At 42.2% G+C, this 10,601-nt stretch overlaps 1 protein-coding gene across 4 annotated transcripts in view; it reads left to right on the top strand.

Annotated features, from left to right (window-relative positions):
* The first annotated feature begins 450 nt into the window (after positions 1-450).
* The window catches only part of SHANK2 (SH3 and multiple ankyrin repeat domains 2), a 791,629-nt gene continuing 781,478 nt past the window's right edge, over positions 451-10,601 (top strand). For 3 of the 4 annotated variants that reach the window (XM_089684599.1, XM_089684598.1, XM_089684597.1), the window contains exon 1: positions 452-776. The gene's annotated coding sequence lies outside the window, so the exon portion shown is untranslated. Of the gene's footprint in view, positions 777-10,601 lie in introns of all 4 variants that reach the window. The other variant, XM_089684605.1, reaches the window with a different exon arrangement.

Below are 10,601 nucleotides of genomic sequence, written 5' to 3'. Positions count from 1 at the left end.
GTCTAGGCGCGTTTTAGCGTTTTGTCTACCAGAAAACTGCTCTCAAAAACTCAAACCAGAAGAGGTATTTTCTGCCTCTAAATGTTGAGCTTAAAATATACCTCTAGATGTCCTAATGTGCATGGACACATTGGATAATATTGAGCTGCTTTTACAGGCAAAATGCAAAACTCCTGTAGAAGCAGCCAGTGTGGATGGATCCTAACAGTGCAGGACAGAGATGTGAATGAAAATAATGCAGCTCATCCTCCTCTCCCTCTTGTCTTCTCTCCTTTGCCAGGTGAGCAGTCAATTATCCCCAGATAGAAGAAGAGATGCCTGCACAGAGTCCTCCTCTCCACCCTCCTCCTCGTCTCATTATCTCCCTCCCTCCTCAGGTCTCCCTCTCAGATTCCACTTGCTTGAACTGTTTCACTGGGAGCAATCAGCTGCGAGAATCGCATGCAGTGAGACGGGCAACTTCCTCTCATCTGGAGACAGTAGCCCTTATGCCTCAGTCCTGATCTGTGAGGAGCCCCCCCCCCCCTTTCTTTTCGTGGACCTCTGTACATGGACTTCCCAAAACTGCCTGTTGAGGATATCCCTCTTCACAGCTGTTCCAACCCTGGAGGACCTCTCTTCCTTTGAACTCAGGAGACCCTAACCCTTCTCTGTGTTGTGACGGTCCTCATCTCTTCTCACCCCAGGGCTGGTTGTTTGGGATATGACCCCTCTTTCCTGACGCTGGAGCTGTGGACCATCGTTTTCTGATGAATGCCTGGCCAACGTGGACACAAGTAAGTTGCAATTATCTCTTAATAATTGTGGCTACTGATCATTTCATAATTTAAAGGACATGTCCATCCAAAACTAATATTTCAGTTTTAGGTAGATACAGCATGTTGCCCTCTCTCTTTCTATCCTGGAAAGTGATATCTGTTCTTGAGTTCCAACTCTGCCTACCTTTCTTGAAGGGATCTTACCTTTCCATCTGGAATTTTTTATGTTACATTATGAGGAATGTAACAGAAGCTGGAAGAGTTTTACTGCAGCAGGTGAAGTGAGACAGCATGGTGTATTTTAGATGGCAAGCGGGGTATGAATTCTGTTAAAGATTGGGGGAGCATGAATTCTGTTAAAGTGTTCATTTGTGGTGGTCCTGGAAGATATAAGAATTCAGTGAGTGATTAATGAGTCCATAATGGCAGTGTCTTTGTTGGATAGACAGATCCATTAATTCATTGTAGATCCATGTTAACTGTCAGGACAGACTGAGACTTGTAGTTACTCATCTGCTGGAAGGCTGCTTAGCTGATCTGCAAGGTTAGCCAGGAACAGGGAGTTTATTATATTGTAGAAATAGGTCACTTGCGTGTAAAATTAGTAGTACAGTTCTGAATTGTGATCCACAGAGGCACCGAATTAGGCTGATGTTCCCAGTACAGAAGTAGTCAGCCCCTGTCTCTCTGTACCTTGAGAAACAATACCCAGCTATCTGGTTACCTGCGCTGACAATGCTAAGAGTTATCTTCTTACAGAATAAAAAGCTCTTTATTCCTCCGCTTAATGCCTTAGACCCTTTTTAATTCCTCCTCGCCTCCTAGCGTGCAGCTCCTGTGTAGGAACTGTAAGAGCAGTGCCCATTCTCACCGAGCTTCAGTTCCCAGGAGTTTAGCAGACATAAATATCCTCTCCGATTCAGTTGACTTGAATTAGCAAGCCTTTGTGCACATTGGCAATGTTTCACCACAAGCTCAGTGGGGGGATTTCACTAGGTTAACATGTATCTTAAAGTCATGGGGCTGGTTTATGCAGACTGAAGTAAAACAGCAATTGACCATACCAGCCAGCCAGGTTTAATTTTTTAAAATGTAAAAAGAAATCTGAACTATATATTTATTTTTTAATTCCATTCCCATAATTTATCCTTATATGTTGTATCTGTGCAATGAAATGAGCAAATGATACGTGACATGGGACTTTTAGTTTAGTTTTAAGACCAAAATCAAAAAAGGCTTAAGACTAAGTCAAGACCAAGACTAAAGTCAAATAACACACTTCTTTTTTACAGGAAGGTGAAAGTAGATGTAAGTTCAATCACTAAAATGTCACAGAAGCTCTGACATGTTATTGTAATTTAAAAAAGTTATTCTTAATCTTTTTTTTTAAACCTGCAGCTTGCATTAAAATAATACCTGGTGATCCTGTCATGTACATCCTTGTTTAGACACTTCCTGTTATAGGGTGACAACTGCACTTCTGCTTTTGCACCTTGTCCCATGCTCCCGTGCTGGAGACTATGTACAACAGTGCTAATATACATTGTGAAGGCACAGTCCACTGTTGTATCAGAAATCCAGTGCAGAGCAATGATGTGCAGCTGATGCTAGTGCATGTAGACAGGAAGTGGTTGAAAGAGGCTCGAGGAGATTAGCAGCACGGACCTTAATAAAACAAAAGTGAAAACAGAATTTATACAAAAAAAAACATGCCAGAAGATTAAGATACAGAGTGCTTTAGCAAATTAAGGGGGAAATTCACTAAAACTGGTGCACACAAAATCTGGTGCGACAGTGCATAGTAACCAATGTGCTTCTAGGTTTTATTGACAAAGCTTAATTGAAGAAGGTAATTGGTTACTATGTTCAACTTCACCAGATTCTGTGTGCACTAGTTTTAGTAAATCTGCCGCTAAATGTAATTCAGTTAGGGTTTAAATCTACTTTTTAGGTCCATTGTATGGACCTGACAGCGGGGGGACCCACACACGCGCGTACTGCTTTGTATCCCAGGATCCACCTGTCCATCAGTGTGCCTGGTATTGGCATGGTGATTGCCGCTGGGTAGAGGAGAGGGAGCCAAGTGGATGTGAATCCACTCTCTTTCCATTCTTCATGCTGACCTGGGAGCGACGTGTAAAACATCTTTTCCAGGTCCCCCTTTCCATGCCAGAGAAGGATCTCATGTAGTGTGACCTGCACTACATTCGACTCATTGCAGAACAGGTGAGACATTAGGAGTCTTTTAGACCACAGATATCTCCTTAAGGAGAACCTGTCACCAAATAATCATCACATAGGGACTTTTTGTCCCCTATGTGAAGAAGAAAAAGGTTAAGTAAAAAAAAGAAAAAGAAAATTACATTGTAAAAAATGAAGGTTATACCCTATCAAACCCCAACCCCCCCAAATACATGCGCTTACAAATGTAAATGCATACGTTGGGGCACACACGTAAACGTTGATTCTGATACCCATGTTACATATCACTGTGCACACTGGAGTGAGAGCAACAGTTCTAGCACCAGAGTTCCTGTGTAACTGTAAACTGATGACCTGTTGGGCTTTTTAAAATATCGCCTATTGAAAATATAGGGTACTGAAGTTTTTCACCATTTCATGGGTGCATGCAATTTTTAGGTTTGACTCGTTGGGTATTTACTTGGCACATCCTCATCTTTTATATTTTACCAAAAAATTGTGTAATTTATTGCATGTGTGTACCCTATAATTAACTTTAGTGTATTTTTAACTACCCCCCCCCGCCTCAATCTTTTAATGCAGCAAGGGTTAATAGAAGTAAGGGGCTTTGAGAGGCACTCATCAAGGGTTCCCAACTATGCCCACCTTTTCTGCCCAATTAACCATTTATAGAAGCCTTACAAGTTCTGTGAATGAAGTACAATCTGTGAATGGAGGGGTTGGACCTATAAATCATCTTCCTATCCTCCATTCATAGATCATGGTTCATTCATAGACGGCTTCTATGAATGGAGGAGCTTGGTGGAAAGGGTGGGCAAAGTTGGGTGCTATTGATGAGAGCCTGTCACGGCCCCTTAGTTCTGTTAACCCCCGCCGCATCAGAAGATTACAGGGGTGGGCATCGGAGAAGGAAGATTTCAGTGAAAGGAAGACACAGCAGCACAAGGGACACATCTCAGTGAAAGAAAGTAATGTCCCTTTTGCTGATTTTTTTTTTTTTCTTGTAGTAAACCTAAGCTTAAAGATAAGGCATAAAATATTTTGTTAGCTTCTGGACCCCACGTGGTCAGCCATGATACCAGATATTTAGGCATTGGTCACCTGAGCTTCTGCTGTCAGTTAATCAAAGGTGCAGATTGGTTGATCCTCCCCTTTACCAGGGATCATGTAACGACTCAGCGTTTGATCACATGAGTGCCTACATTTTCAAAGCAATTTAGTCACATACATTTGAAATGAGAAGGCACCGTTCCAGTACATCTTCAGGTTTTTGTAAATACATCACAAACACAGTTTACATTTTGGAAGAATTTGCAGTATGTTTCCATGCAGTTCACTGTGCTGCCCATACAGGTTAATAAGCAGTTATCAAAATACACTCCAAAATAGTACAAGTAAAACACAGCAGATTTTTATATGTTTACATGGATATAAAGAGAAAGTGGAAGTAATTTTAGAAGCATTACAGTAAAGTCAAATGGATCAAAACAGCAGAGGAATTCCAGTGGTGTGTTTGTAGTCACCACGGTTACTGGGACGGAGGGGGGGGGGAACACAGCAATAATAACCTGATGAGGCTCCATCCCTTTCCAACTTTTATTGCGTTTCCCCACTGCTGGCCTTCTGATGGTGGTCATTGGAGTTGACAGTAAGAGGTAATCACTCCCAACAGAAATGCAATAAAAACTCAACAGAGGTTCTAACTCTTCCCACCCTATCCAAAAGTAATGGTTGTGGTTGCGGTTTCAGTGAAAGACTGGGGCCTAAATCTTTGACCGCTAATACCAGGATACATTGGGTTTGAATTACTAAAACTGGAGAGTGCAAAATCTGGTACATCTCTGCATAGAAACCAATCAGCTTACAATTTTTTTTTTTTTTTACCGAAGCTTAACTGAACAAGCTGAAGTTAGAAGCTGATTGGCTACCTTGCACGGCTGCACCATATTTTCTGTTTTCCAGTTTTAATAAATCAACCCAATTGTACATTCAGAGTTAATTATATAAGAAATTATACCTCTGCATGACAGTCCAAATTTTGCATTAATTTATCTGTTCGCCGTGTTCATCTAGTGCCTACTTCGCTTTGCACATAGAACCAATTACATTTGCCCCTTCTCCTGATGGAGCTTACAATTTTATTTCCAAATCCCATTAACACATACATTCATTAATTTCGCTGCTAATAGGGTTTTGGGAGGAAACTGTAGCAAGCATTGGAAATAGTTCAAACTTGGGGAGGTCATACCACCACCAGAAAAATGGTGTCCTTGGTTGGACTGAAAACCAGAACCTCAGTTTTACGACACAAGTGCAGACCATTTAAAGCGGAATTAAACCTCAGCAATAAATAAATAAATTGGGCCCAGGAGCGTTTAGCCATATTGTTCTAGTATGCACAACACACTGGCACATTATGGCAGACTTATCTGGCTTGTGAGTCAGTGTTGCTGTTGGCCATGGACGCTACCAGTTTCTCCCAATCATCCTTCCAATTTCTGACTCTTCGGCTGCTTGACTGGCTGGGCCCTGATGACTTCACTCCTGTCTATGCACATGGGAAGTCATGTGTTCACAACACAGAGCTGTTCCATAAATGTATGATGAGCTGCTGACACAAAACACTGACAGACAGGGAGAGGGGTTTATGACAGAAGAGACCGATATGGTCTCTTCTATCAAAAAAATCTGTTTTTTTTTTAAATGACATGGTGGTATTAATAATGCCATGCCAGGACATCTGCAGTATTCTACAATGTAATGGTATCTCAGAAAGATCTAGCATTATATGTATGCATTATAAATCTGGACTGTAAAGACCCGTTTACTGCTGTTATTTCCTACAATAAATCACTAATCCCTCTCTGCTCACCAGCGAAGAAAATTCATTAATCTTATTGTGTTAAGTGCAAATACCAGTATGGTATGAAAATTATATTATTGCGTATTTTTATTGCTGCTATTACTGACTTCTTAAAATGATAACTGACTGGTTCTCTTTAACTGCGTTCTTCCTTTACATCAGGGGTGTCCAACCTACGGCCCATGGGTATGAATGCTATGAATGTGGCCCAACGAAAAATTGGAAATTTACTTGAAAATGTTGATTTTATGTTTTGGGATTTTTTTCGAAATGTGTTTACAGTTAGCGAACATGTACGTCCAAATAAAAATTTGACAGTGTCTCATTATAAGTTTTATCTTCCCAAAGAAAAACCTCCCACACTTCACAATCACTCTTCATTCATGTCATTAGTTTTCAGCAGCACCTATCTTTGTGGGAACCTATTTTCAAAAATGAAGCACACGAAGGGCAAAATTAGAACCAAAATATCTGATGAGCACCTTGAGAATTCATTGAGAATTGCTACTACATCCATCAAACCAGATATTTATATGTTAGTTTATCAAAAAACTGTGTCAAATATCACACTTGTTTTATGTTGCCCTACTCAAAATCACTAATGACCTGCTAACCGCCAAAGCTAATGGCCACTACTCAGTCCTCTTACTCCTCGACCTTTCCGCGGCCTTCGACACAGTCGACCACCCCCTCCTCCTTAACAAACTACACTCCCTCAGCATCAGAGACTCCACTCTCTCCTGGCTCTCCTCCTATCTATCCCAATGCTCCTTCAGCGTTACCTATAACGCTACCACCTCCCCCTCACTCCCCCTCTCTGTTGGGGTCCCCCAAGGCTCGGTCCTCGGGCCCCTTCTCTTCTCCATCTACACCTCCTCCCTCGGCAAACTGATACATTCCCACGGCTTCAACTATCACCTCTACGCCGATGACACACAAATTTACCTCTCCACCCCTCGCCTCACCCCTTCAGTCTCCGCCCATATCACCCACCTACTGAACGACATATCAGACTGGATGTCGCTCCATTTCCGCAAATTGAACCTTTCCAAAACCGAGCTCCTGATTTTCCCCCCAGCCCGTGCCCCCTTCCCCCCCACTCTCTCCATCATGACCAACAACGCCACCATCAGTCCCACCCCACAAGCCAAAGTCCTAGGTGTCACTCTAGACTCAAACCTGTCCTTCCAACCCCATGTCCAATGGTTGGCAAACTCATGCAGGCTCCACCTCCGCAACATCTCCAAAATACGTTCGTTCCTAACCCCAGACACTACTAAACAACTCGTTCACTCCCTCATTATCTCACGTCTGGACTACTGCAACTCCCTTCTCACCGGCCTACCTCGTCGCAGACTATTTTATTATTATTATTATTATTATTATTATACAGTATTTATAAAGCGCCAATAGTTCGCTCAGCGCTGTACATTACAGAGGGGAACAGAACATGTGACAGAACAATAGCAATACAATGCAAAACATGAGGGGATCGAGGGCCCTGCTCTTTCGAGCTTACAATCTATCCCCGCTTCAGTCTATCCTGAACTCAGCAGCCAGACTCATCCACCTTACCAACCGCTCCGCATCTGCCACCCCCCCTCTGTCATTCCCTCCACTGGCTCCCGATTACCCAACGCATTAAATTCAAACTACTAACACAGACATACAAAGCCATTCATAACGCTGCCCCAAACTACCTCACCGACCTGATACCCAAATACCACCCTACCCGTAATCTTCGCTCCTCACAAGACCTCCTACTTTCTAGCTCCCTGGTGTCCACCTCCCACGCCCGACTGCAGGACTTCTCCAGGACTCCCCCCATCCTCTGGAACTCACTACCCCAATCCATCAGACTGTCACCTACCCTCCTCACCTTTAGGCGCACCCTGAAAACCCATCTCTTCAGGGAAGCCTACCCCGCCCTCACCTAACAGCCGATCTCCTCCTACCACTCCATCCCCCACAGCCACTTCCTCCTGTACCACTATCCCCTCCCTCCTAGATTGTAAGCTCGAAAGAGCAGGGCCCTTGACCCCCTCGTGTATTGTATTGTTACTGTATTGTCTCATGTACTGTCCCCCACTATAATGTACAGCGCTGAGCAAACCTTTTAGCGCTATATAAATACTGTATAATAATAATAATAATGTTGCCCTCTTTTATTTTTATAATAAAAAGTATTACAAAAAATGAAGTTTTATTACGGAGATAGGTACAACACATTATCTATATCCGTGATCGTTATCTTGTGATCTACTCGACTTTTTTCTGTTCACCTACTATCCTTTTTGTTAGTGTATTTTATGTGCGGCCCAAGACAAATCCTCTTCTTCCAATGTGGCCAAGGAAAATCAAAGGTTGGACACCCCTGCTTTAAATGCTGCATGCTGGTCAGTGGCTTGACCATAGACGGAACAAAATTCAGCCAGATCAGCAGTGACTGGCTGAAGTTCCATCCATGTGTGGCCGTCCCCGTTCGATATAAGTCAAATATTAGATTGACTTCTGTTGAACTGATATGCTGGAGAACTTTTGCTGGTCAGCAGCTACAGCCAGTCTGCTGCAGCCGCTGATCAGTATATTTTGACAGAGGAGAATCCTGTGGGCCAAATAAAATGTCCTAGTGCAGGGGATTCCTCCATCCATCCATCCATCCCATCTATGCCCAGCTTTGGAATGTATAAAAGCCAGAGTTTTCACCTTCTAAGTCAGGGACTGAGAAAGTCTTGAAGGCATTGGTTAAGTATTTACGCCAAGTAGCTAACAGAGTATTTCTCAGTACAGGTTTCTGATTGTGCCAGCCTGCTGACTGTCAGGATATCAAGTAGAAACGTATGGTCATTCTTCATGTGGCTTGGCTATTTTTTATGTTTATAACCACAAAATCTGACACAAACGTTTACTCTTTATGATCCCAGTGTTGTATAGATTTGTGTTCTTTTTTACTGTTTGTTAAAATTGTTCACTTTGACATACAATTGTTTGATTGGATTTAACATCCTGTACATGGGTTCTTTAATCCTACTGTCAGAATCTCCGCTGATACTCCATCATGCACATCTATCAGTCAGTGCATGTCAGGTGATCTCGCCGTTGAGGTTCATTCACTCCAAATGCAATTTCATACAGTTTGCTGTGCCTTGAACTGCACGGGGTAATTGGACAAATCATGAAATAATCAGGTTGATTACTGTTCTTGGTGATCATCTCAGCAGTATGCATATGTAGTATTAGTAACAGTATTGTAATTGTGAATAAACCTCATGTAATGGTTAAAACTGAACGCCAGGCAGATATGAAAAAAAAATACAAGTTACTGTACTTGTATGTTAATTAAAATCTGTTTTGATATACTCTTCTGGCAATAGTATTGCTCAGATTGAATAGGGAGGGACAGCACTTTCAACCAATGAGGTTCATGGTGACAAGAAGAGAGAACACTTGGATTCTGCTTCTTCATTGTCTGATTAAGTGCTGGGGCGGCTCCTGGACCAGGCTGTATTGCTCCCTTACAGTGTAGACTGCTAAGAGATCATGGCTCTGCTGTCTAGTTGGGATGGCTAAATCACATAGACTAGCTGAACAACATTGCAAATCCTTTGGCAGGAGAGTTCACATGTGCAGTATGTGTTTCAACTGTGTATGTGACTGCATGTTCAGAGTTCAGCTTTAAAGTGAAAATTTATAAACTGCATTGTACTTTACAATTACATGTATGTCAGTGGGACCTGTTTCCATCAGAGTGATGCAGTGCATTTTGAAAATGTCTGGCAGTTTTGGTTGTGTTGACCTGCACTTCTCTGTTCAAGGCAGTTAAATGGCGTCCCTTAACCTCCTTGGCGGTATGATTCTTTCCGATTTTTGGTGCTGAAAGCGGTACCATTTTTTTGCATGGAAATATGTAGTTTTTTATTGTAGGCTGTAATTTTTAGGAATAACTCACTGAAATCTATCCGAAAAAGAGTCTATTAAACATTCCGGATATGATAAAACTTGAAACACGAAATCATAAATTATAATTTAATAAATAATCATAAAAAATAATAATATAATAATAATAAATTTAATTCAATAATATAATCAAACCAAAAACACTGAAATTTGAAATACAGAGGCAAATTCGCACATCGCTGAGCAAAGTCGCAAAATCGTTTTCAGTGTCTGATGATGAATTTCCCCACAAATCATTATCACTCAATTCTGCAAGTGGTTCTGATTTACTATCGCTGTTCTAAAACCGCTTTTGACGTAAAGGGACGCTTTTTGGACGCCATGGACTTTTTTAAGTTTCCAGGCAGAAAGAACAGTCAAAATGCAGGCAGGGCACAGGACAAAGCAGTAGGGACAAAATATATGTGAAATGCAGTGAAAAAGCAATGACAGCAAAAAAATCATTTTTTAAAAATTTCAAATTTCCCGCCGGTTCTGCCGCCCGAACGTTCCGACGTCACAGGGACCGGAACACGGAAGCCAGATGCCGGCATCCGCCGGAGGAGATGGACGGGGACGCTGCAGGGGACCCATCGTGGGAGCGAAGGACAAGGTAAGTGCTGCAGGGACCCCCAGAGAACGCTGCATGGTAAGCCCGAGTGTAGCTCGGGGTTACCGTTCTTGGTATAGAAATTCTACCCCGAGCTACACTCGGGAATAGCGCTAAGGAGGTTAACGCTGCAAACCATTCAAACACTTGCCAAAAAGAGTTACTGTTTTATGTGGTTCTATATTTGGCGGATGACTACAATGTAGGATTGTTTCTTGAAATGTGCACAAAT

Source organism: Staurois parvus, unplaced genomic scaffold, assembly GCF_062004578.1.
Source record: "Staurois parvus isolate SC_StPar_1 unplaced genomic scaffold, SC_StPar_1.0 ptg000350l, whole genome shotgun sequence".
In the NCBI taxonomy this organism is placed as follows: domain Eukaryota; kingdom Metazoa; phylum Chordata; class Amphibia; order Anura; family Ranidae; genus Staurois; species Staurois parvus.
Note: the sequence above shows the minus strand (reverse complement) of the source record. Positions and strands in the feature narration are given on the sequence as shown.